A 26,284-nucleotide genomic window follows, 5' to 3' on the forward strand; every position below is an offset into this window, starting at 1 on the left:
ATGGATAATAAAATAGATTAATTGAGCCTTCCTTAATAACAGCTGACTTGGCACAGTTGTTTATTGAAGGACTACTAGCGATAATTGAATTAAAAAATGCGACAATGAAGCTTCTAAACTGCAACCGAAAGCTCTTTTAAAAATTAATTCCAATATATTAACAAAAATATGAAATGAGTTGTTTCATTTTTCTCGAAACAAATATTTCTCAGATTTAATGCTTTTCTTTAAATTAAATTATTTAAAAAAATCCTTCATCATCATGTTAAGACGCGTTTCGCTTTCGATTAATCACGTTTTGATTAGGCATATGTATTCCTTTTTATGTTAAGGTTTAGTATAAAATAAGACATAATTATTTTAAATTAATTAAATGGTTTTTTTCGTTATATGACGCCGTTCGATAACCATTCGAACTATCATCCGTAGGAAGGACTAAATGTTATAGCCATATGAAGCCTATTAGATCAGGTCAATACGCAAGGGAGTCAAAGTATTTTTTTATGTTCTTTTTAAGTTCTTGAGTAAGTCATTATTAAATTACTTTCATCTTTGTTTTTTTTCTTTTGGTTTGTTTTATGCTGTTTTGATACGCACTGTATACTTAATTTTCTTTTTCTACATACACACTTACTAATTCCAAGGATCAATAATTTATGTTAAAACAGTGTGCTGATAAAATAATTCAATTCAACTAAAGCGTTAAATTTAAATACTTACTTCCGGCACTGTATCTAGCGGTACACGTGACTAATGCTCGGTGCCGCGCGTTTCACTGTAGTGGTGCAAGCGCGCAAGCTGTTGGCGTATACGTTCGGCCCAAAACACGGGGGTTCGTCGGGTTCGGCTGCCTTTCCGAGCGTTTATTCGTAAACAAACCACCGGCGTGCGTGGACTGTGGCGCGTAACCGCGGAGCTTGCGCCCGTCGGCGGCGTGGCTTCGGTGGGACCACTGGCCATGGTCCCACCGGCGGTACCCTTGCCTTGGAGTCCGCTGATCAATATCTCGTCCACGAGGCGCGGTGCGTTATTGTGCTACGGAAAAAGTTACGGAAAATTGAAAAAAAAAAAAAAAAAAACAAAACAGCAACATACTTCACATCGCCTTCGTTTTATCGCTTCCTATCGATAGTTTTTAGCAAGTAAATCAGAAGCTGGAAAAACAGTGCTGGTGGGGTTTCGAATTAATTTAAGACAGAGCAATCGACGTGTTGCATTTACAGTGTAAGAATACATTTACATCTGAAGCCTGTTCTGTTTGGTGCACCTTCACGCAACCAGCTTTGCTTTCTTTCCCCGTCTGAAACTATACCAAGTGTGTGAAAAGCCAGTGTCAGAGGAGCCCACACCCCCGTTTACACCGGTGATGCATCCTTGGTGTATGTTTCCACCTGCGCGGAACGGTGCAATGTGCACCAGAAGAAACAACCCAACATGATTAACGTGTGAATGGTTCTGCGAGCATACGGCTAACACATTGTAGTCGGTTTCGGGCGTATTAATCGATCGTACCGCGATCGGATGTGCGAATTCGTGTACACTCATGTGCTGCTGCGTGTCTTGCGGAGCTGAAATTAAAATCGCCATCATCATCTCAAGATTCGCGGGGTGCAAAAGGGAGAGGAGTAAGCCCTCGAAGGCATGAAGCGGATGTACATCGTTAATTTGGGATATTTTCGCCGTTCTGAAAAAAGGTAATTGTAATTATGTGTATGTACGGTGTGGTTCATGAACGTGTATGTGTGAGTGTGTGTGGTTCGTTCGTGGTGGCTGTGTCCGTTGTGTAGAGTGTATATTTGTTCATCATCTTCTCGTTAATTCTCCCCAACCGCGTAATTATTGTCAATGAGAAAGCGAACACCGAGGGAAGAGGCAGTTGGCGAGAGGGTAATATACCAACCTGAACAGAAAGGGACACAGGGGCTACAAAGCACGATTTCAAAACTAATCATCAAACCGACGGCTGAGAGTAACTAATCGGGAATCGGTTGGCAAAGCGCAACAGCTCGCCCAAATTAAAAACCTTGCCAGGAAGGTGCGGGCAGTAAAGCATCGTGTGCGTGTGTCTGTGTGTTTTTATGTGTTGGTGTGTGTGTGTATGTATGTGTGTATAGGGCGCCAAGCCTGATCCTCCCAAATGTGCGCTCAATCTGCATATAGCAGCAGCAGGTCGGGTCGGTACGGTAGCTGGGGCGCTGGAATTCGCGCAAGCTCCCCGTTCCAGAATGCGGCCGAATGCAACATTAACGACGAGCCAGAGAATACTAATGCGCCAAATGAGCGTGCCTGGCCTTCTAATCATTTTAATAATTTGTTTTGAACATGGAAAGTAATTATCTACTCCCTTGCTGGTCGCTCCTCCCAGCCTGATGAGCGTCGAATCGTGTAGTTTTCCAATGCCGATGCCATGCTGGTCCATGTTTTTGCTTGCTGGCTTTAATAGACACTTTATGGACAGTACACACATACACACATACACATACACTTCGTCAGTTGCCACCACGTAGGGCTCCACATGGGGTTTTTTTTTTGGCTGGCTTACGGCACGAACCTAACCGCCGACTGCCGAGCGAGATAGCCCACGAAATCCACGAAACGAAAACATCTCAATTAAATTTGTACCTTCGAAAAGGATAATTATTAGTAATTATTATTTTTGTATGCTTCTTGGTGTTTTCATTCTTCCAACTTTTTTATTGAAGCTACAATGCATCAGTTTCCATTCCATTCCTTTTTTGTGTGCTAGATTTTCCCTTTTCTAACAGGTTTTAGGTTTTGTGGAGGGAAGAACATTATTTTCCAGATCTGGATACTGTGTACCACAGTTTTTGTGTTCCGATCAACTCATTACATCGTTTCGGTTTCTCTCTTCCAGTGTTGTTCCAATTGTTTCCCTCCCCCTCTCCCCCTTGGGTTATTACACTGCGATCTTCAATCGTCGCTGAAGGCGTTGATTATTTAATTGGAATACGTGTATTTATCGTTCTTAAACTTACACGTGAAATTATGTAACAGTTGGAGGTGGAGTGTAGCTTTTTTTTGTCCAAATTGTTACAGAGATTTACAGTGTACAAGCTACGCCAGCCTGTGTGGAATGTAACGATTTGTTTAAATAGATAATTTTACAGTGGCTTTTAGCACTGTCATTCAAATCTTAAAACAATTCATCCTAACAAATACGATATAAAATGATACGTTTTTTTAATGTATGCAAATACGTATACTGAATCCGGACTATCCTAGTAAAACGTGAAGAGAGTCAGTCTGATACAGCATTAATAGCTTTTGGCGCGTTCTCCAAAGCCGTTTCTCCACATACGGCTTGGGTGAAAAAAGGAGGCTTGTATGATCTCAAGATTTACAATCAAACTACCCTTTCGCTATTTACAATTTGTATTGCCGACGGTATTTAGTTGGATTTATTTTGTTCTGCTATATTCATTTTGTAACATGTATGCTATAGTTATTTTGTATAAAAGCCTAAACTAGATGGATTCGATTGCTGTTTTAACTTTGGTTCATTAAAGCTAATCTCCGAAACATTTTGTTACATTTAAAATAATATTAGTTGAAACCATGCGAAGACTTCGATTAAATGAATATCAGCCCAAGACGGAGTGGCGGAAGATCTGCTCAATATAGATCTCTGCTAGTATAGTGTGTGTAAGTGTGTGATCACACAGGAGATGCAAAATTATTCTCGACATCCCTCGATCCCCAGCAATGCGCCTAGCACGGCCAATCCGTTGCTGCATCTGGGCAAACTTTGCATAGAAGTCTATTAATTGCGATACACAGCTTCGCCCAGCACAGCTTCAGGGCTTGCAAACATGACTCGGCTGAAATCGATGATCCATCTCAAGCACCAGCGCTGCGTCACATCACCATCCATCCGGACCGGCAGGATCAACCCGGGTTCCCTATTCCCCTATGCCTTTCTTCCGCCGATGGTTGATCTGCAATCTCCCGTGCTTTGAAGTCAGCTGCAGAATGCACATACACAAACAAAAAAAGGGCACATGATGGCACAAAGGGAGTGCTCTAGCATCGATCGCGATATTTCCTGTCAACCCTCTGCTCTGCTCCAGCCCCGCGGCCCCTGGATGCTCTGGGTGTTTTGTGTGTGTGCTTTATTGTGCAGTTGGTGATTATGGTGGGTATGCAGTGTTGCGCTTGAAGTGGTGCAATTCGATGATGCGGCGCAATCCATCGACCACACCACCGCGCAAGCACCGCAGCGTCGACCATGCCGGCGGGGTTAGAGAGCCGCTCTCGCGTAGGTAATTATATATTTTGAGGCAGCGCAAAACAATTTTCAATAAATAATAATGCTTATACGATCGAGAGGAACCAATAATGAGTTTGCACCGCCAGATCGCCTCCGGGTGCATCGGTCAGTCGGTCCCGGCCGATCTTTTCGCCGGGGATGATGTGCTGCGCTGCAACCCCGTGGTCGCGTTAGCTATGGTGGCTTTTCCTTCCCGCCGTTAAGACAAACCCCACGCAGGAAGGGCGTGCGAATGAGCGGCGGAGGTGGCAGTGGGGAATTCTCTCCTCTTGGACCGTGTTCGCGGTCCAACTTGCCTGGGGGGTTAGAAGGCAACGAGGCACACTCTTAGAGGGAGTTTGCGCGAAACAAATTAACATTCCAAATATGAATTAAAAATGCAAACGAGCTCTCCGCCTGCCAAGACACAAAAGGGTCTCCAGGTCCAAGAGCGATTACATCGAGCGATTTTGGATCTATCCGCACGAAAGGGAAGGGTACATTACTTGGCCAATGATTTTTCAATGAGTCCCTGCCCGGTTCGGATGTAAAGTGAGAATTATAAAGCACATGATTTAAGCCATGTCAATTATTGTGAGAAATCTCTCGTACGCTTTGGTTCGTTCGTTTCTTGCTGGCTGAGTAAGAATAATGCCACAAGATGCCCGATCTTCATTCCCCCTTCCGTCTCCCCTTGTGCGAGAAGACGTTTGACAGTTAAAAAACGAACCACGCTTTTGTTGGCCGGCTTGCGGCGGCTAGTGGTGGTGGTAGATGTGTGGTACCGAGTGGTACGAAGCAGAAATGAAATTCAAACATAAAATATGATGCCCAAGTAATGACTTGCAGCAGCCTCCCTTGGCACCCTGCACCCGGTGGTGCATTGCGGTGCAGAAAAGGGTGGCAAAGCGTACGAACGGAAAGAAAAGCGGAAAGAAAGGATCGGTAAGGTTAAACCGGGCCCGGTCACTTTGCCTCAGGATCTTTTCACTGATCTTTTGAACGACTTTCCGGAGACACGCCGAGATGTGGTCCATTTCTTTCTTTTTTCCTCTTCTTCTTCTTCTTCTTCTTCTTCTTTCTACAGTTACTGTGCCATTGTGGTTCGTTCCGTTCTCCTCCGACTGATCTTTGATCTGAACGCACTTCGCACGGGAAAAGCTCACCCAATGCTTTGTTCCGTTCCGGGCCATGCCGGCGGGTACGTGCCCCACTCTGGTGCAAGTACGCAGACGCAGATACAGCCCTATTGGTTAGAACTTCATTTCAACGGTTGTCTTGGTACGACCCCTAACCCTCCGTGCGGCTGACGTACCGCATACCCTTTGTCGCGCATCTGTGGCGCGAGAGGAACGCGTGAATTAATTATATCATTTCGTTGCTGTAAAAAAGCGATCATCACTGCCGGCCCCCTTTTTTCAGCCTTGTCGTTGGTGGTTGATTCCTTCTTGGCGGTTTGCCTCCTCGTGGTGAAGGTAGAGAAGCTGGTTGACCTATTGCAGAAGCGATCGGGAGCGCGCGCGCGCGCCCTCGCTCATGCACACACGCGCGGTTTACAGATGAAACGATCCCTCTCCCTTTATGCGATGGTGATGTGTGTCGTTTTTCGGGCGTGCTCGTTACGTTGCACACGCAAAAGTGGCCCATGAGCGTAAGGTGCGGAAAAGCGGCACACACGAAAACAAAAAATAAACACACTCACAATGTGTGAGTTACGAATGAAATACGAAGGTACAACGGGAGATCCTCCAGATCCAGCCGCCTGCAAAACCCGGGGTGGGGATCATTTGGTGGCTAATGGACAGCCCAGATCGTTACTTGTCGAAACGTTACTCCTTTTCTCGCTTGAATTCGCTGGAGTCTTGGGCGGACAGGACAGGAGCGCTGCGCTTTGGTTTACCATTGTTACCTTACATCGCAAAGGAAAATGATGAAGCACGGAGAGAGGACATCTTTAGGGTTGTGGTGAATGTGTGTGTGTGTGTGTGTAGGTTGTGCATTTGATCGTGTGTATTTTTTGTTTCTTTGGAAAAACCGCGCAATTTTAACGCGCCTTTGTTTTTGCTTTGCCCCTGAGTAAGCTTTTGCAGGTTTATGATTGTAGCGCGAGCATTATGTTTGCCGGTGCCGGCCTATGGAACCGTTTGGTAGTGTGTTTTTTGTGTGGTTGTAAAACTTCAGCGCCGGCAAAACCGCTTCGTCTGATCATGCTGATACGATCATTGATGCGCGGGCTGTTCGCTCATTCCCGTGGGCTTTGTTTGGTGTTTAATTGATCCTCGCGCCCGAAAACGCTGAAGGCTTCTTTGCGCCACAATGGCTGGTTTGTAATGTTTGGTTGGACATTTGCTGTTGGTCGTTGTGTTGCATCATACGATGCATTTTCTCAGCAAATTTCATGTAATAATGTGTAGAATGTTTTAAAATAAGCTTAAGGTTTGAGATTTGTTTATTTTAGTGTATTTTTATTGTTATCTTATATGTAGTACAAATTTTGAATTAATTTAATTAAAATTCATACACTTGGCTATACTTAAGTTCTTGTTTAATCCAATATACGACGAACGTGTCGGATTTTATTTTAATTAAGCAAAAATTAACAAAATTGTCAAACCATCAAAGATTACAAAATTTCACAATCATAAACTATTAAATTCGTTAGAATTAACATATTAAAACAAAATAAAATACAAAAAACGACAAGAACATGATAGGAAGTCATTGCAGCTGCACAGAACATACCATACAAAAGCGAATACTTTATTAAACAAAAATCGAATTTGCATTACTCTACAATTTCGTACATTAATTGGTTTGGTTAGTTGATAAGCTTTCAAATGAGCTTTTATTCAAGAACCTGTAGGCTGAAGAAAATTTGCTCTGATTCTTTAGGTACACTTTCTGGACTCTATCTGACGGTATAATTGTACGCTACCGCCGGGAAAAATCTCGCTTTATTTGTTTTTGTTATTTTTCAAGTTTTTGTTACAAAACAGACTTTGGTATCTTTTTGTTGGTTTATACCAAAATGCGACAATTTCAGCCTGTGTCAGTGGAAATATTCATCATAGACGATAATTGCAGATCAATATATTGGATTTCTATGATTGATTGACAAAATTGTGCATCCTAAAAAAATTATATGACTTTAATCCATTTCAAAACATCATTTTAGTGCAAGTAATAATAACTAGAATAAGTAAATAATAGGAAGATATAATAACTCGGCGTTTGTTTATTTTGTTTAACAAGCTTGACGCTTGATGTTGTATTTAGTGTTGATAAGATTTCTGCCGAAAAATGTCAAGGATCATACAAAAAATCGGTTAGAATATTCAAACTTTGTTTCATAATTTGTTCTTATTGAAATTATTTTAAATGATATTATTGTGTGCGTCTACCATTAGGTAATCATTACCACCTTTACAAAATCTTAGTCCATGTCTCATTTATATTGTTTAAAGTATATAGCACTTCTAAGAATGGTGCTTCCTTGATATCGAATTTGTAGAAGTCAATGATATAATAAATATGTTTTGATCGATTCACAAACTTCTATCAAACATCTACATACTTACCAGAAGTCGACTGGGATTAAATTTGTAATGATTTAATTGACGTACAGACTATTACTGAAACTTGGATTTCGTGAAACATCTCCAAAGATTATCTGTTCTATTTTTTTCGCAATAATTCCGGCAAATGGTGACAATCGGTGTTATAGTCAATCTTTTCATTTTACATTTCCCAGCGATGAGTGCACTGAAAGTATGTCGAATATCAAACTATTTTGTTCAGTTTGTTTCAGCTTTGGCCGTATGCCCACTTTGCAAGCATGCCGAATTGAACTAACAAAAAAACATACATACACAGTCGTACTCGGGCACAGAATGGCGTACACTCAGTATCATTCTTCCGCGGATGCTTTTACTTTTACCATGGGGTATTTATGTTTTTCGTGTCCGCTCGAATCGCTTTTCCCACTCATTTCCGAAACCAGAACAACCGCGACAACAGAATGTTGTACAGCGAACTGAAACGAAACGAAACAACCGAAACGCGTTCGTGTCGTGTGGCGGCTTTGCTGACCCGGTGCATATTTTATGTGTGCGTTTAAAATAATAAATATTGGAATCATCATTATCTCCCGATCGTGATCATGATTGGCCGGGGCCGCGGGTAAAACTCGCGCCCGAATCAATGGTTTACCCTCCATCCTGAGTCGCACACACACACATAGGTACATACACATACACACATGGTTATATGTGGTTTTATTGTTTGAAATTATTTATGCAGATACACCAGAAAAACACGGCACGACGAACTGTTCTGACAGGCTGGAGCCGCGGTAAGCGTAAGGGATGATGCCGGTCGAGATGACGAAGGCTGGATCTGTACCAAGCTATCCAAACCATCGTCGCAGTGGGTGGGTGGGAGGCTTATCGGATGCTTCGGGCAGAGTGTTATAGGTGCTGTTGGGTGTGAAAAAACGGTCTATCTAAAGCGTGCTCAGAGTTTCTTCCTTCCGCGCGAGCCCGGGCGCTGTGTCCGGTGTCTCGAGGATCGATAGTCTTTTTTTTTCTCCTCCACTACTTATCTGCTTCAAGCACACGGCTCCAAGACTGCTTCCATTCATACGGATCGGCGGGTTTGTTTGTTTGCTTTGGTGTCTTTATGCTAGTCGATCTATAACGAGATTCGGACAAACGACCAAAGGGTAGAAAACATGAAGATGTCATAGAAGAAGACGAACGCGCGAGAGCAGGAAACGCAAAGCAAACGCGAGCACAACTGGGAAGACGTTCTCAAACACTGCGATCGATACCTGGTTTGACTTGCAGGCGCGATCGAGCCGGGAACAGCAGATATTTTAAACACACGTCCGATCGAATTGAACCATCGTTCGATTTCGAGTCGGATTCGAACTTTCATTTGCTCGTTTGTAAAACATTAGGATGCCCACGGTGCCCCATGATCGCGGTCGGTGTGAGTGTTTCTGTTATTTCTGTGTGCCGTTTGCTGGATCCATGGAAAGCTGTTGCTTCTATCGTTTAGCTTAACCGGCCAAGCCGGACGGATGGAATGAGGTGATAGCAGAGAGTAAACTGGACGTCGAAGCGACGACCAAAAAAAGCTGCATAATGGGTGGCGGGGTTTCTGGATGCACTCGATTAATACCTAAGACAACTTTTCGATCACCAGTGTCTTACGGAGGTGCTGCCTAAGCATGGAAGTAAACGGGATTTTATTGGAGAACGCGCAACTTTAAGGGTGATTTATCGTCGATGCGTTCCTAGCAGGGTGAAACCACGGCCAGTGGGTGGCCTATAGCATTCTGGTAGAATTGGTGAGTCATCGAACATTTTCACGACGGGTTATTCAGCGTAACGGGACTTGGTGTCCTAGCCATCAATGTGAACTGTTTGTTTACATGCATACAAATTACATTGTGCATTGCCTATTGCAACAAAATCTCGTTTCATGAAGAGTAATGATCACACAAAATTGAAAAATAAAGCTGAATGAAAGCTTGTGGATATAGGCTAGTTTGATTAAGCTAAATAAATAAACTATGCTACAATCAAAATAAACTGAAATCATTGCTAATCTTACGTTCGACAATCAGACCAATCAAATTCTGAATTTGCAAAACAAAATTATGCAAAGGTTGGCTTTTATAGTATAATTTTGACGAATATCTGGAGAACCTTGAATTATTTTATATTTTTGAAAAGGAAGCGGAAACTTGAATAATTGGACAAAAATTGGGAAATTGCAGGAGCATGTAATATAGTGATGTACTTTTTGAAACGAAACAAGTATGTTTGTTTTGCTACTAAGTTTAGGTTTGAAATTTAGAACCTGGTCGGAGCGATCACAACAATCCGAACGGTCTGATTGGTAGGAACGATCGTAAGGTTAGGAAAGGCTGGATCTATCAACATGCTCGGAACGATATATCACGTTTCTAAACGACCACCGTTACTATTTTTAAACATTGCATTGCAATAAAAAGGGACGTATGAAAATTTGAATATTAACAAAACTCAAATAACACCTCATATGTAATTCAAGGAATTTAATTCAACATAATGACCTGTAATTTGTCTTATTAAAGTGTTGTATCATTACCTAAATAAGTAATGGAAAATTTTGCCACTCTTCAATTAAATAAGCGTAGGGCATCGACTAACAACAAATCCTCCCCCAGCAGACAGATTTCACTCATACTGCCCCGCTAAACGATACTATGCGTACTCGCAAATGTCGTTGCCACGCTACATAACAATCATAAATTGTGCCATTGTTGCGCATTTTAGCAATGACGATACCAATGTTGATCGCCGTCGAACCGTTAGAAGAAACCATCTTGGTCTTACCGATTGCTGGAGCGAAAATCACAAAACGCAGTCGAGTCACAGCAGTACAGCGCAGCAAAAGATTGTGTGATTTCCCCCCCCCCCCCCCCTTCCCCTTCCCCAGACATCCTCTCGAAGGCCCTTTCTTGATGGCAAGCGACGAAAAACCGGTAGCGGTAACAGGCCAATTATCATTGTCAATCTGTGCTTCGTTAATGGTGCTTTCATGCGCGTTTGATGCGCACAGACGCGCAAACCCATACGCATTCGACAGTTGCAAGAAAGAGGTTGCAGTGCATCGTTTTGTGCAGGTTGGACCATGAGCACTGGACAGTTTCTTTTGATTTAGTTTAGAATTTAATTGAAAATAATTGAACGCATTTATGCAACTTTTTTGTGCCATCTTGCGCAGCGTCATTGCTGCATAATTTACTATTGCTTATCGTTAAGCCCGTTTTCCTCTGCCCGTTGCGAACTAATGGAGGGAAATTTTTGCTCATTAATCTTATTAAATTCGATCGAAATGTGGTGCATCTGCTTGAGACCACGCATGACCTATATGCGCGACTATGGGCAAGTAAGATTTAGTTTTAATTCGATAATGTATGCCATAGAGCACAATTTAGTGCATTAGAGTATTACCAATTTTTGGTGTGTACTGCCTTGTGCCATCTTGCAACGTTTAGATTAATTTAGCCACGGAATGAAGGCATTTAAACATATGGTCGGATGTTTCCTTTTCAAGAGAAAGGAAAATGAATGCAATATGAATGAAACAAAAAAGTAATACCACACGAACATACACATGCGCGGGAAGAACTTAGCACTCACACACACCCATACAGCCGAACGTTGTGTTTACAAACATTTTCTATTTCTCTCGTTTAATTTCCGTTCCGGGTAACCGTGTCTTGTGCCATTATTATTAAATTAAGCATTATTTCCCTCTTCGCTTCCACCCGCCCGATGCCCCGCGGCTATTCAAATTAAACGAAAATTACAGAATAATTACACAATGATTTTTCGTGCTGAAAATAATTGCTGATAATCAGCTTACATTGTTTAGTGGAAACGAACTATGGAAAAAATGAAAACAACAAACTACCCCGTATAGACACACACAGCAACAAAAGCAGCACGAGAGGGTTGCAAACGGGAAACAACAACACACACGTCTATCACATGGGGAGCAGCTAGTCCGCACCCCACCAATTCGCGGTTAGGTGCTGAGAAACGCGCTTTTCAGAACCCGCCGTTTTGGTCAGTGCAGACGTAAAAAGGGCGAATAAAATTCATAATAAATCATAATTGAAGGTGACATTCCGGGTAGCCAGAGCCCGAGGCCTGTCGGGCCGTCGCCGCTGCTTGCGCGCGTTAAGGCTCAAAGGTGACGACGGGTTGGAAAGTTTTTCGGACAATAGTCACGACAGCATGGGAAGGGTGGGATCGGGTAGGAGAGCTAATTTGATGGCAATTACAATCATATCATTAGAAGCACAGTTTCGGGGAGGCAAGTTGAGCAGGCAATGAGCAAACGAGTGAGATTTGATGTTTTAGCCTCATCCCGATGGGCTGGCCTGCATCGACGGATACAACCGACGGTTGCCACCACGGTACGGTTTGCTCAACATTTGATTGTTCAGCTCAATTAGAAACGCTTACAGCGCGACCCATTGCGCGGGGCTGTGTCGCTTTACATTGAACGGGATGTGTTAAAGGTGTGAAAAGTCAATTAAGTCCAGATTGGATAAAAATACTTTCCACTTTCAGTGCAGACCGGACGAACGCAAATGTGACAATTTTGTTGTTGTGTTGATCTTGTTTAATAGAACTTTGCTAGCGATCAAATGATCATAGATATTAATATTATAATGTAGATGAAGTGTATTATGAATGTGTCACTAACCGTACTGTTAACATTGCAGAGCAATCAATTATTAGTCAATGTGTGATGGTAAATGTGTACAATATAATCATCAAAAAATCTGTTATTTGATTTCTCATCAATATCTGGCATACATTTGAAACAAATAAATTTCAAATCATAAAATAACATTATTTTGTACAGTTACATTTAAATACAACGTTACCGTCACTACTGCTACTGCTACTCGGAAGCCCAAATCTGTTGCAAGGGCTTGTTCCCTTGCAATGTACTTGCTTTCCAGCTGTATGCCATAATTGGCTGCATTATTTTACGCTTGTGTGATGAAGATGATTACACATGCTTCACAATTGTGTGGTTAGCAGGGCCTAGATAGCCGTGTGTGTGCACGTGTATGCATAATAAGCGATGCAAGTTTATTAAGTGACATGTTTGCATTACATGCTCCAGATTGGTCTACTCGAATAAATACACTCATGCACACAGTACAATTGGCAATAGTGCTTCTAATCGTTTTTTAAATGTTTCTGGAGACAGAAAACGAAGACTAACCAGATCGGTTGCATACAAATCAACGGGTTTCTTTCCAGTTTTACCAACAAGCGCAGTGGTAACCTTTAAGCGGTAAACAAAATAGAGTGAGATGAAGGTTTTTTTTTTCCTGTGCACAAACCGAAAACATGATCCTCTGTGCACGTTCATACGTACGTAGATGAATATATATAGAGCATTAAATTAAGTTTCCGTCCTCCTGCTTGTTGTTACCCGCGCTGGTACGACACACAAATGCAAATGAATATAATTGCTATTCTCTGGACGAAATGCGAGATTTTCGTGTCACCGTCACATCATTCCTTCATCTTGCACGTCCCATTTTGGCACCGTGTTCTCCAGAAAGCGGTCAGTATCTGTCACTGGCACGCTACTACGTACACGCCACACCGCCCCACAGCACATCCGTGACGGTGTCATACGGGATGAATTTAATTAAAATGACCATTAATATAATTGTTCGCCACCGGTCACACGAGATCGGCGATCGTTGCCGCCGATCCACACTGTCCACCACTGCCCGGTTACTTGCGCAACCGCAGGCAGCAGTTTATTGAGGGCAACAACATAACAAAAAGTAGTCAGCATTGGCGTGCGTTTGTATGTGTAGGAGTAATCAACATAACAAAAAGCGGGAAGAGGTTCGTTCTTTTGCTCACACACTCCCCTTCCCCTCCAGTGGACTACTGGGGTCTGGTTCGCAGGGCAACTCGTTAATATTCAAATCTTGACAATTATAAACGGTTCACCAGAGCGGGGCTTGCGCACGTTTGTGCACGATGGTAACAATCGACAGTTTTAATTTAACCACTAAATAATAGAAGCGACGACGATTGAGCAATGCTGTTTGGCCGCAATTTTTGACGGGTGTGTAAAACGGCGGATGTGGAGGGAATTTTGCGGGCCACCGCCATCACCCGGTCCGGAGATTGGGAACGAATGAACGATTAGGTTTCGTGGGAATCTAAACTGATCAATGCGAACATGGGTTTAGCTAGTTAAAATATAGGAATAGACTACAAAAAAAACTTATTTGAATGCAGAGCAAATCGTAGCTGCTAGTGTTCTTTTATAGCACACTATAAGTAATAGAAAACGTGGAGTGTTGAGAATTTTAAATTTATTTGTATTTTATTCGAATAAATACGAATGGGATTGGGAACTTCGAAGGAAAGGAAAATATTTAAATGAACGAGAGAAATAACTTAATTGTGATATTGATGATATTGGTGGTACAAAATGTGATATTGGTGGTACATTATAAAAAATTAAAGTTAAGCAATGCTACGTATGTGGATCGTTCCTTTTGAGTAAAAAACAAGTTTAGTAAGTTAAGTAAGTAACCTCTTTCAACAAAATGTATTGTATACTAAGCAGACAAAAATGTTCAGAAAATCGCGTTGTTAAATCCCCTTACTCGCATTTGTTAAAAAAGCATTTTATCTACTGAATAGACTTGATGAATAGTTTTTTTATTGCCTATACTTTTTGATGCAATTAGATCTCTATTATTATTCATCGTAAATAAGTAGTTTAGAAGCATATAGTATTGACCTAATTGAGATTCACTGTTAATAATAATCAACGTCTTTGAATAATGGTAAAATGATTTTCACTCATTGCAGTTACTTAAGGTTCTATATAAACTATAAAGACCTGGGCGACATGTCAAAGATACGGTCCACAAAGGCTTTCAATACGGCCCGTGAAGAACTTAGGCAGTGAATTGGAATGATTATTGTAAATTTTAAGACGAGAAAAACGGGAGTACTATTTTTGATCAGCTTAGCAATAAAGTTTCAAATTTCAGTATTAGTAATTCAACTAACGAAGAGTGCAGCAAGCACAGGTGCTTCTTTGGTCAGGGCATATTTTCATCCATTTTCCGACTTTGAGACTTTCTGGATTGTTCGGAATACTACTTTCTTTTCTTCATTGATAAGGGTACTCTTTACTTATGCTTTCGCAAAACATCAGGCTGATATTTTTAAAAATCTCGAAAACGATTGCAAAAAAGGCATGAATTGTATGAGAACGAATGTATGTCGGATAGTCTCTTTTCCTTCACAAAATGGCCAAAATGGATAGTCAATATTGGCGGATGCAGTGCATAAATCATGAATTATCGTTACATTAGCGTTGTCAAAAGGCTGCATTTGTACTTGGTATGCCTGTGAAATGGCCTATGTTTAGAACACTTGCTCCGAAAATGAAAATAATGGCTTTGCTTGGATTTTAGATACTGGTATGATTTTTGCATTAACATAGCCGATGAGTCCTCGTGTGAAGACGATCTTCTGATATCGAGCACATGTCTGGAGCAATGCATAAGCATTATGAAATAATCGAAATAGGGTAACCGCCACTGAAGGTATAAGTAAATATCATGAACTAATTTGCCAAGTATGGTTTTATTTCTATGTGTTTCTATGTTATTTCTACTTAATTAAAGATCTATGGTAAATAATTTGACATGAAAAGATTTGTTGGGGGATGCGAAAAAATGTAGAATTGATTCTAGGTCCAAGGATATGTCTTTAATATGTTTGACGATCGAATGCAATATGTGGTGTGTTGGATAAAATAAAAACTCTTAATTGATAACAAAATATAAACAAAATTTAGGTTCAAATTACTTTTAATTGAAGTGCTAATCATTTACCACTGAAAGTTATGAAACTGAGTTTTCTAACGCACTAAAAAATACGGGCTGGATTTTGCTAAATCATTTGCTCTATGGCTAACTTTTCAAACCGTATCTCATGATACAACGTCCTGAACGAAAAAGATGATGCTCCTATCAAAACGATTTTCACCAGCTCTGTCTCATTTGCTCCACCCAGAGCTCGTCTTATTGTTACTTATTATTTTTGCGCTTTCCGGTAAACTTGCTCCCTGCATCTCCTTGCAGAATGATGCCAGAGCATTTTGCAATGAAGAATGCATTTTGCCGCTTATGTGACTGCACATGAGTGTGTTTTTTTTTTGCTGTTTCGTTTGTGCTCTACCCGTGTCACCGCGGTGGTACCGCGAACCGCCAACCAACTCCGAGCGATTATAATGAACTTCATTAGGTATTTTCTGTATTCATAATTCATCTGCCTTTAATCTGATAATAAAACAGATTTTCATTGTCTTTCTGGCGAGGGAGAGAAGGAAGGCAGGGCTGGAGAATAGAAGGGAGTCCGATGTTTCACCGTATGGAAGTCATCCCGGTCGGCAAACCGGTTGAACCGAACCCGTACAGCGCACCGAGCGCTGCTGGTCGAGCTTCGTCGAGTGCTCCACAGGAGGTAGACCATAAGTCTAGCGAAAACCGAGCATCGTCTTGCGGTTAGGCCGGCACTCGGTGGCCCTTGCGGACGCGCATCCGCGGCTTTGTGATCGGAAATTTTCTCCCTCGCCAAGTTGCACCGTCCACCGACGACCTCTGCTGGCCCCGACCGATGTGAAAACGTGAAGAAAGATTCTTCTCGCACCTTTTGTTAGCATGGCCCTCTAGCGAGCATGCGGCAACTTGTCTACACTGGGAAGAAGTGCCCTTTTGCATTATCTTCCCAATGGTTTAGCTGCTTTCTCGTTTCCTCGCACAAGGTCTACTGCCCCCTACTCGGCTAGACTACCCGTGTTGCAGCCTCGGTTGCCGATTGGTTTCCTTCCATGGTTGCATTCTTTAGGTGGCGAATGCGAATGGTGTGATGCATTTCGCGGTTGCACTTCATGCCGTCGCTTACCAGCAGCACCCTTTCACTCGCAGCTCCAGCCCCACCGTCGTATCGGATCAGCATAGAGATCATCATGCTTCCATGCGATGCTTCTACGATTCAAGGTGCAGAAAAGGAAAATGATATTAAAATGAGGTGAGAAATAATTAATGATGTTACCTTGATTCCTGCATTTCCCCTTTGCGCGCTCTCTCTCGACATCCCTTTGGTTACCTTTCCATAATGCATAAACCAATCGACAACAACGCGTATTGAGTGTGTGTGTGTGTGTGTGTGTGTGTGTGTGTGTTCGAGGGCAAGCATGTGAATTCCGACGGTTTCCAATTCGAACATCATCAGTCCGGTTTACTAGCAGGATCGTTTTGCGGGCATCTTCCACAAACACTCCTTATATGTATTCCCGCTTCCTTTCCTACTGCTGCTTGCCACCCACTCAGGTCCCAACAAGGCGAAAGTTATTAAATTTTCATAAATATGCCAAAAGCGTGGAATTCATAAGCCAAAACGCGCACGGCAATCTTTGCGCGCCTCACTGACATCCATGCTTCTGGTGTCTTGGGGAGGTTAGGTTAATCGATTTCGTAGAATCCACAATTGTGGCTTGCATTTCCGTGCTTTATTTCCATTGTTGCTTCCGCTTATCCACCACCGCCAAGGTGTGATGCAAGACAACAAGAACCAACAGCAACCAGTAAAGGGATGCGACACAAAATCACCTTCATTCGCCACATAATGGCCGAGCACGATGGTAGATGAAACCATTGGCCTGCCTATGGCCTGTGGTGTAAAATGGTGCATTTGTTTTTTCCTTCCGCAGCGCTACTCCCGGTGCCGGTATAACAACCCATTTCCCGGAATGGCTCGAAACCGTGTAAATGGGTATGTCCCGTGATCTTTGTCACCAGCAGCGGGGCGAAGCATTTAAAAAAGCATTGTTAGTCTTAAGCGTTGAATCGTTGCATCCTTTCGGCTAGCGGGCTCCGCCACACATCATGGGCCGGCGGCTGCCGAGCTGGACTTTGGCCAATTGTCTCCTCGATGCAATTGTGTGCGATATCGTGGCAGTAGTAAGTGGGGTGGTGCTACATAAATCCATTTAAGGAAATTACATCGCGCGGCGGCTGGCATCTGCTGCATTTAGCAAAACAATGCATCCTGGGCAGTGTGCGTTTCGAATCACAATGGTGCATATTGATGCACTTTTAAAGGGAAATACAGTGGCTTAGATGCGTGAGTGATAATTAAACGTGTTTCATAAATTGTGCGGATTGTGCTACATTCACAAGTAGCAAAACGCAATTTTGAAAACTACCACCTAAGGAACGTTGTTCGATTTAATCCGTATACAGAATTAGGCATCTATAAAGGCATCACGTTTTTAAAGAAATTAATTACTTTGTTGAACTAGTCATTTTATAACTAATTTCAATACAATAAAATTAAAATTAAAACCCAATTTTTAACATCAAAAATTGTTGCACAAAAAACATTCTATTTTGTATTCTTCTCGACGTGCCGACTTACGTGAGATCATGAGACGTTAATGGAAGACTGATTGGTCGTTTTTTAACTCCTAATATCTCCGTCATGGGGCTCTTTAATTATTTATGACGCTATACAGGTATTTTAAAAATATAAATAATGACTCTTAATACGGCAAAATTTAGCATACCTCGGTAAATAATATCTTCCTAATTAACTAAGAACAACTTCAGATCAACAGGTACTGCAATATTAATAACAGTGATTTAGTCATATATTAACATTCTAACAGTTATGATTGCTAATCAATATACAACACTTACTATTGAACTCTATGTGGCTGCTAGTTGTTTGTTTAGTTTGGAATAAAGTTGATCAGAATCAAAAACAATTTTGTACAGGATGATAAAAATCAATTTCATAGTTGAGAACTTACATACCAACATTTGATTTTTTTTTAAATTCAAGATGAATTTAACATTCATAGTCACTGCTTTGATCAATAGCTACTGAGAGTTACATTCTTCTAAAAATTACAATAACCTTGTTCGTCGGTCTGATTAGTATATCATTCTTTCACATTAAATATTTATCAGATGTTTCTAAAAAATAGTGTAAAATTCAAACAGTCACATATTCCTGACACGTTGATCATTCTACCCTCATAAAGAGCACCAACAATCTAGGGTGTTATGTGGCCTTCACGATTGATTTAAAATTAAGCTTCCTTCCTGCCATCGTTGTTAGCCCAATGAGTAAAATTAAAAATCCAAAGAACAATAATTTACCCAAAACGCTACGCACTCTAGGCTGTGAACTGTTGGATGCGTGTATTGTATGTAAATAAACGAGGACGTGCTCGTATCCGGGTCAAGGAACGTGGGCCGCGTGGGTGTACGAAATGGAAGATCAGGAGGGGAAGGGAAAGTGGGGGGAGCTTCTCATCGATCGGGGGTGGCCACCGTTTGTGCAACCGCACCCCAAAATCACCAATCTTTCCAACTGTCCCGCTCTTCCTCATCTCCTTTCTCTACCTTTATCCTCTCGTCCAATAGCCCGACAAATGTCGAACAACGAATTGAATGTAGTATATAAAAACTAAAGCCAGAAAAGGGGGAGAGAGAGAGAGAGAGAAGGAGAAAGAGAGAGCGAAAAAACACGACATCATCAAACCGCACCCACTATCATGAACGACGACGACGGTATTCGTCGCCATCAGCGTGCGCCGCCAGATCATCGAACGCGTGACGATCGAGTGATTTTGACACAAGCGCGAGATTTAATTAATTAAGGAGTGTCCTTTATAATTTCTCCTTTGTTATGCCCACCGCGTTCGTTCGCTCAGCCATGCCGTGTGGCTTTGGTGTGGTCGGTATTTTATTTCATGCTTTATCTTTTCAATTCCACCCACTCGCCCACTCCCCGCTTTCCGCACCTACCCCGTTCGCCCTGATTCAGGTGGTGTTTCTGTTTCCATTTCTGTTTATTTGTGTTTTTATTTAATTTTTTGAATTCTTAATTCGTTTTGATTGAAGCGTTCGAGCGACGGCGGTGTGTGTATGCGTGTGTTTGGCGCTTTTTCGTGCGATGATTCCCCTGTTTCAGCCAGTTGCCCTTCGCCTTGCCCCTTCTTCTTTCGTAATGTGTCTCTCCCACATTTTTACCGGATTTTTGTTCGCTTTCTTGTTTCCTCTGTTCGATCGCTAATTCTTTCCACTCATTTGGTGGCTCTTTCCCATCCGTCGTCCGGCCTAAACCTTCCCTGTACAGCGAGAGGCACAGATTGGTCTCGCCATCCCGACGGAGATGATGATTTTACTGCACATGAATCTCGCTCTGTTATAAATACAAATGATACATTCCATACGAATGTTGAATAAATAATGCGGATCGCTCGTCTTGTTTTGTCTTGTGCGTGTGTATGTGCGGTACGTAGTCTCCGCTGTTGTCTCCGGCCCATGACTCCCGGCATGCTTCATTTTCCACACCAAAGAGGGAGAAACACTTTTCTCCCCAATGATCTACTCCGATCGCTTCCCGGCTCGATCGGTCTATGAGCGAGTTTACCCATTAAGTTTTGTAGTGAAATGAGAAGAATTTTCGAGCTCAACGAGCTTATTTGCACCGCGGCACACTCACGATCGTGCCCGCGGTCTTCAATCGTTTTCTGTGTTTCTCAATTCTCAATCATTCCCTTCCCCTTTTCCGCAGCCCTTCAATCGTATACACAAACACAAGCACGGCAACACGAAACATTATGCTGCTATCAAAGTGTCTGTTATTATTACTGTCATTGTTATTGTCCGCGCCACACCGCGCCACCCCGTAAGCTCGGCGGTGCGCGGACAGTGCGGATCGTCCGTCGTGGATCATTTCTTCCCCGTGCTGACTGCCATCTCATCCTCGTCGCGCGTGATCACTCCCGGTACGCCCGCAATACTCCCTTCGACACTGCTCTTCCTCCTTCCACCATCCTCCTCGACTCCATTTGCTCGACTGTGACGACTCGTTAGTGTTGGTGTTGGGGTGGAAAAGCTTTTATTAATTTACAAGTAAATGATGTCAGATAAAATTAAAAGTCATTCAATTAATCTTTCCGAGCCCCGAGTCAAGGAGGTTAATGACATACGGGGTGCGCAAGGCAAAGCTGTGATTTCAATAATAATTAATCAGCCGCATGCGCATATTCAACTCAAATCTGGCGAGGGCCACTCGTCTGACCAGGGGCCCCGTCCCGTTCCGGCTTTTGTTGAGGAGGAGCATGATCACGATGATGATGATGATGGCGATGATGACGATGAGAAATACCGTCCGAATGCGCGATTACGACCGAGAACGGAGGTAGAATGCGGGGCCGGTTTCAAGCCCCGCGAGCTCCGCCGTTCCGTAATCATGCAAAGTCGCTGAAGGAAAGATATTGGTAAATAAAAAAAAGAGGTAAAATGAAACCCCTTTTCATCCCTTCGTTTCCACTGTCGCTGGAGAAATGGGTTCGGTTTTCGATTGCTGATTCAAGGCGTGCGACGACGGGGTCGAGAGGCACCCTCAACCGCTGTGCGAGCTTTTCCGTGGATGGATAAGCACACAAACACACACACACAGATCACCTTTCTGTTCTCTCTTCCCTTCTTAGTAGATCGCAACGAGACCTCTCTTGTTAGTAATGATTTGATATAGTTTTGTGACCTACCCCTCCCGCAGATGGAATCTGTCGATCTTTCAACCCCGTACGGTCGTGAGTGGCGGCCAATCGAAGTCCATCGGTGATCCGATCGTTTGCTTTTAGGAAGAGAGCGAAGAAGAAGAAGAAAAAAAAAACAGCTGGATTAAAAATTCAACGCGTTAATTCAATTAAAGAGGTACCGCGATTTTTGCGCTGCTTGCCTTTCACCGGGCGTTTGCGCCCTTGCAAACGTGTAATCATACTTTCTCCATACCTTTTGGGTTGGAGTGGTAGAGTTGAGGCGAAGGAGGTTATTATTGTTTGTATTCAACAACGGCTGTATTGCCGGGCGTTGGTAAAGCGTACCATTTTACCATGAGCCTTCGCATGATCGTTCGGTGCTCGTGTTGCTCCAAATGTTTTTCGGCCAGTTTACCGTCCAGAACGGGGCGAATCGCAAATGAGGAGGTCAAAATAAAAGCATTGCTCTTCAGCCAGCAACTCTGGGGAGTATAATTTGATGGTTCCCAATTACATGGCGGCGTGTGATAAAATAGACCAACTTTGTCTATTTGTTAAAGCATCGATAATTGTCTGATAGGTTCTGTACCGATCGGTAGGGTGAAGTAGCATTGAGTGGCAATGGAGTGGAATAGCGCAAAACTCATATTGTAGCGGTGTTCGATTGAACAGTAATTTGAAAGGTGTAGGAAAAGATAATGTTGTATGAAACGATTATGATTAAACAAAAATCGTATAAACAGAAACCAACCATACACCAAAGCCACACAACATTAATCCTTATGTTAACTTAAATGTATATTTTGTGATGAAATTTTTTGTTAAATACTTCTGAGCTGCGGCAGCAAATGTATAAATATAGATGAATTTTGGTAATCATTTATAAAAAGAGTTTAGGAGATATTATCGTTACTTGGAACATGGTCACAATTGTAAATCTATGATTAAAAACTTTAAGGACAAAATTACTGACTAAATTATTTAAAACGTAAAAAAAAAAACAAAATTCCATCACCTTTTTTACACTTTCAATTTACACAATCAAATCACCTGTATAAACTAATTAACTATTTTACATTAATTAATATGAAATCAAATTAAAGCAGTTCAATATTGAATTAAACAGAAACGCTCTGAAATGCTAAACTGAGAATCAAAAATTATCATGATTGGTTTGACTGCATCATCAATACTTGATGTATATTTTTTGATCGGGTTGATATTATAAACAGCCCGGTAATACAGGAGATTTTAATATGATTTGGATGTACACTAACTTTTTTTTATTTAGTCACACAACCAAAACATACATTTGGGTATCTGACCATTTTTGTTTATCATTCCCTGGGGACCAAGCACTTTTTGTGCAATTGTTTCAATTACTGTTATATATCACTATGGCACCCAGGAAAGTGTAATATTTCTGTAATCTATGCTAAGTAAAAAACTAAAAAGTGATGAAAATAATGAATAATCTAGGCATTATTTGGCATATGATAATTTTAAATTGATCATTGCAAGAACTACGTACAAACAATTTATATGATAGACATGGCAATCAAACTGTTAGTTGTACCCATACACGTAATTTTATTATCAAGTAACGACACATTATAGCACAGCATTTGTGAACAGCATATTTCATATTATCGAGTAAACACTTTAGCTAAACTAATGTCAAAGAAACCATATTACATGTAAACATCATTATAATATCTCCACAATAAATTCCACTAATACTACTACTACTACTATTAAAAGAGTTTAACAATACTTTCTGTTATTCTTTCTGAGTTAAAATCAAGGCTTTATGTTGTATAGCTTTTCGATAGAAGATATTGTTTTTAAAATAAAAGGCTCTAGGCAATTCTACACGCTCAATGTAATCCTGTTTTATTTTGAGCTTCATTTTGAAAAAAAAAACTCTTCGTCCTTGGCTGTATTATTACAAATTTATTTAACTATTCAGTTCAGTATTCTTAAATTTAATCGATGCAAAGTGCAGATATGTATAAATATACAAAATCCCTATCATCAATCTAAAATTGCTGTTAAAGAAAATTGAACGGTCTTTAAATTCAAATGTTAAAACTGAAATACAAAGAATAACTGATTAACTACTTCCGACTGGAAGTAACTACTGCATTTTTATACATCTAATTTGGAGGTATTTAAGAACATAAATTATTACATTAGTAACAATCATCAATCAAATACTAATCGCATAATATAATAAATAGACTGAGAGGCGTTTATGTTTGAATATGTAAAGAATTTTAAATTTACTTTTTTGATTTTCCGATAATAGAAAACCAATTTTTCTCCATCGCTTCAAATTAAAGGAATTATTTTTTTGCCATTTCTTTTCAAAATAATGTTTTACGTTTCCGTCAAGAAGGTTTTAATTGCCTCAATCGTTCCACTACAGACACTGAAATAAAGCAATACAAGCGTCCAGCCAAACCAAAGCAATGAATGAATCGTTTCTTACGCGACTGATGATGCTGTGCTTTTATATGTTTTACCGAAGTGGAATAAGAAACTGAATGAAATAAGACGGTAACGGTGTAAAAAGATAGTAGAAAGAAACGTAAGAAACTCGCCACTTTTTTATAAAGTTCGCCCCATACGCTCGGAAAGCGAGCTGCTGTGACAGTTGCTGCTACCGGCATAAGAAACTCGAAGTGACGAACAGAATGTCAAAACGAGCTGAAAACGAGCCGAGTCGTTGCGTTGACGAAACTGAACAAATAAACACACTTAGAACCATTAAATCGATACGTTGGTGCTGAAGGGAACGACATAAAGGGCCTCCATCGCACCCGTGCCGGCATTGCAGCCTTTCTTGTCCTTTTCTTTGGCAGCAAAAATCCATTCAATATACGGTTCGACTTTACTACATGGCTCCGTACGTAATGAAGTGAGCGCTAAGGTATCGGAAAATGAAGTAAAAATATAAGCGTAAGTGCAGAATGACAATATTCGTAAGCGAAAGATCGTCACACATTTGAGGGCTTAAAACAAACGTGCGTGGTGAAGGAGTTGGGCAGAGCTAAGGTGAGATAGGGAATAAAATCCCCGTTAAGGTGGGGCTGGCGCTGCAGTTTTCGGGGCGGTTCCAGACTACCGAAATTCAGCAAGTCGATTAAGCCGACTTGCTCGCTTCTGTAAAATTTGAGAACAGTAAATTCGCAAACCGGGTTAACGAAAAGAAGGGCTCCGCTTGCGCCTCAACCACGTTTCAGACAGGCCTGGTTATTCATAGACCGGGATCTCGTACATTTGGGATGATCGTGTCCTTTGGATGCTAAAACCAAACAAACAAAAACAAAAATCCGTTGCCCGAATCTGCACCAAAAACAAAGGGTGATTAAGCAGCTATGCAAGCCCACGACGCCGAAAGCCGTAACGTTGTCCAGTTTCTCGTTGTTTTAGAATTTATGTATACATTTACCTCCGATTTTTTAGCATTCTCCGGCTGATGCTACAATGCGCATCCGTTTCGTTTCGAGGAGGGCTTTTGCAGCTGATGATCCATTCACGGTTGCCCCATTAATTAGGGCCGCTCGATTTCAATAGGGCTCCGCTTTGAATGCAAACACAACCAGCGCCAGCCTCTGCATCATTGGGGCGGGTGGTTCCCTGCGTAGAGGAAAAGCGTAGGATCGGTGTCGGCGCGGGGACCATTCACACATTTTTCAACCATCAAGGATGGTGACTGCTTTTTTGATGTTTTTTTTTTTTGTTATTCAAGAGCAGCGACACACTCCATCGTGAGCGCAGAAAGACGCGGAAAGGACACCTTTAGACTTCAAGCTGTTGTTTTTTGTTGTGCGTACGTTTAAATGTAGTTGACAGGATGCTGGATATTCTGTCCTGGTCTGTGCATTGTTTTAAGGGGTGTTTTATCTTCGGTCCTACGCGTTTAAGCATCACTGGAACGAATAAATTAAGCGACCACTCGGCGTGTTCGGCGAACTACAAATGGATGATTAATTACAGTGCACCGTTACCTTTTTGCATTCAAAATCGATGCCCCAGGAATCGGAAAAGGATCATTAACGAGGGTTAGGAATCGAAGCAAATGCAACATATTATGTCGATTGTTTCGATGAAGGAAAGGGTTTTGGTTCAAGCTTTTGGTTTGAATGGGCTTTAGGTTTCTTTGAAATCATAATTATTACTGAGTATAGGTAAAGTTGAGAAAAGTTATTAAGAAAAAAAACGGGTTTTTTGTAATAGCCTGCAATAATGATTTATAATTACAGCTTTTGCTAGCGACATTTAAACTAATATAAGACTTTACAAAGCATTTCATAACCCTTCTCCAGGTTTTTCTCCTATTCAAGCATGATAAAATTTTTACCATCAATATTTCTCCCCCTCCACTTGCGCCCTTATTTGGTGTAGCTTAATATTATGCCATTATTCGCCATTTCGATGCGGTGAATAATGTGCGGAGTGAATTGTAAACCATTCACGATTCCATTCATCGATTCGTTGACATCCTTTTCTTCGCTTTTAATAATACAGTTTCCTTCCTCCCTGATCTTCCACTTACTGGAGGTTGGTTGTTTTCTTTCGCTTTCGGTCGATTTTTGGCCTCGAATAACAAATCTTTTTCCTGGCGAGTACGCTTTCCTTTCAACCATCCTCCTCCCTATCGCAACCCTATCCTCCCCATACGTCACTCTGGCCAGCCACTCAGGCCTTTTCTCTGATGCCACGCAAGATTTGGTTCCGTATTTTATTTTATTGATGATTGATAATGGCCAGACTGGCCAGTCGAAAATCAAAGTCCGACAGACAACCGACGAACGGTGGGGC

The 26,284-nt window shown here is 41.6% G+C and overlaps 1 long non-coding RNA gene across 1 annotated transcript in view; it reads left to right on the forward strand.

The window, feature by feature from the left end:
* The first annotated feature begins 851 nt into the window (after positions 1–851).
* Positions 852–26,284, forward strand: part of LOC120950346 (uncharacterized) — a 40,406-nt gene continuing 14,973 nt past the window's right edge. Inside the window, exon 1 of the long non-coding RNA XR_005751123.2 lies at positions 852–1,694. This is a non-coding gene — a long non-coding RNA (uncharacterized LOC120950346). The remainder of the gene's footprint in view (positions 1,695–26,284) is intronic.

Source organism: Anopheles coluzzii, chromosome 2 (assembly GCF_943734685.1).
Source record: "Anopheles coluzzii chromosome 2, AcolN3, whole genome shotgun sequence".
In the NCBI taxonomy this organism is placed as follows: domain Eukaryota; kingdom Metazoa; phylum Arthropoda; class Insecta; order Diptera; family Culicidae; genus Anopheles; species Anopheles coluzzii.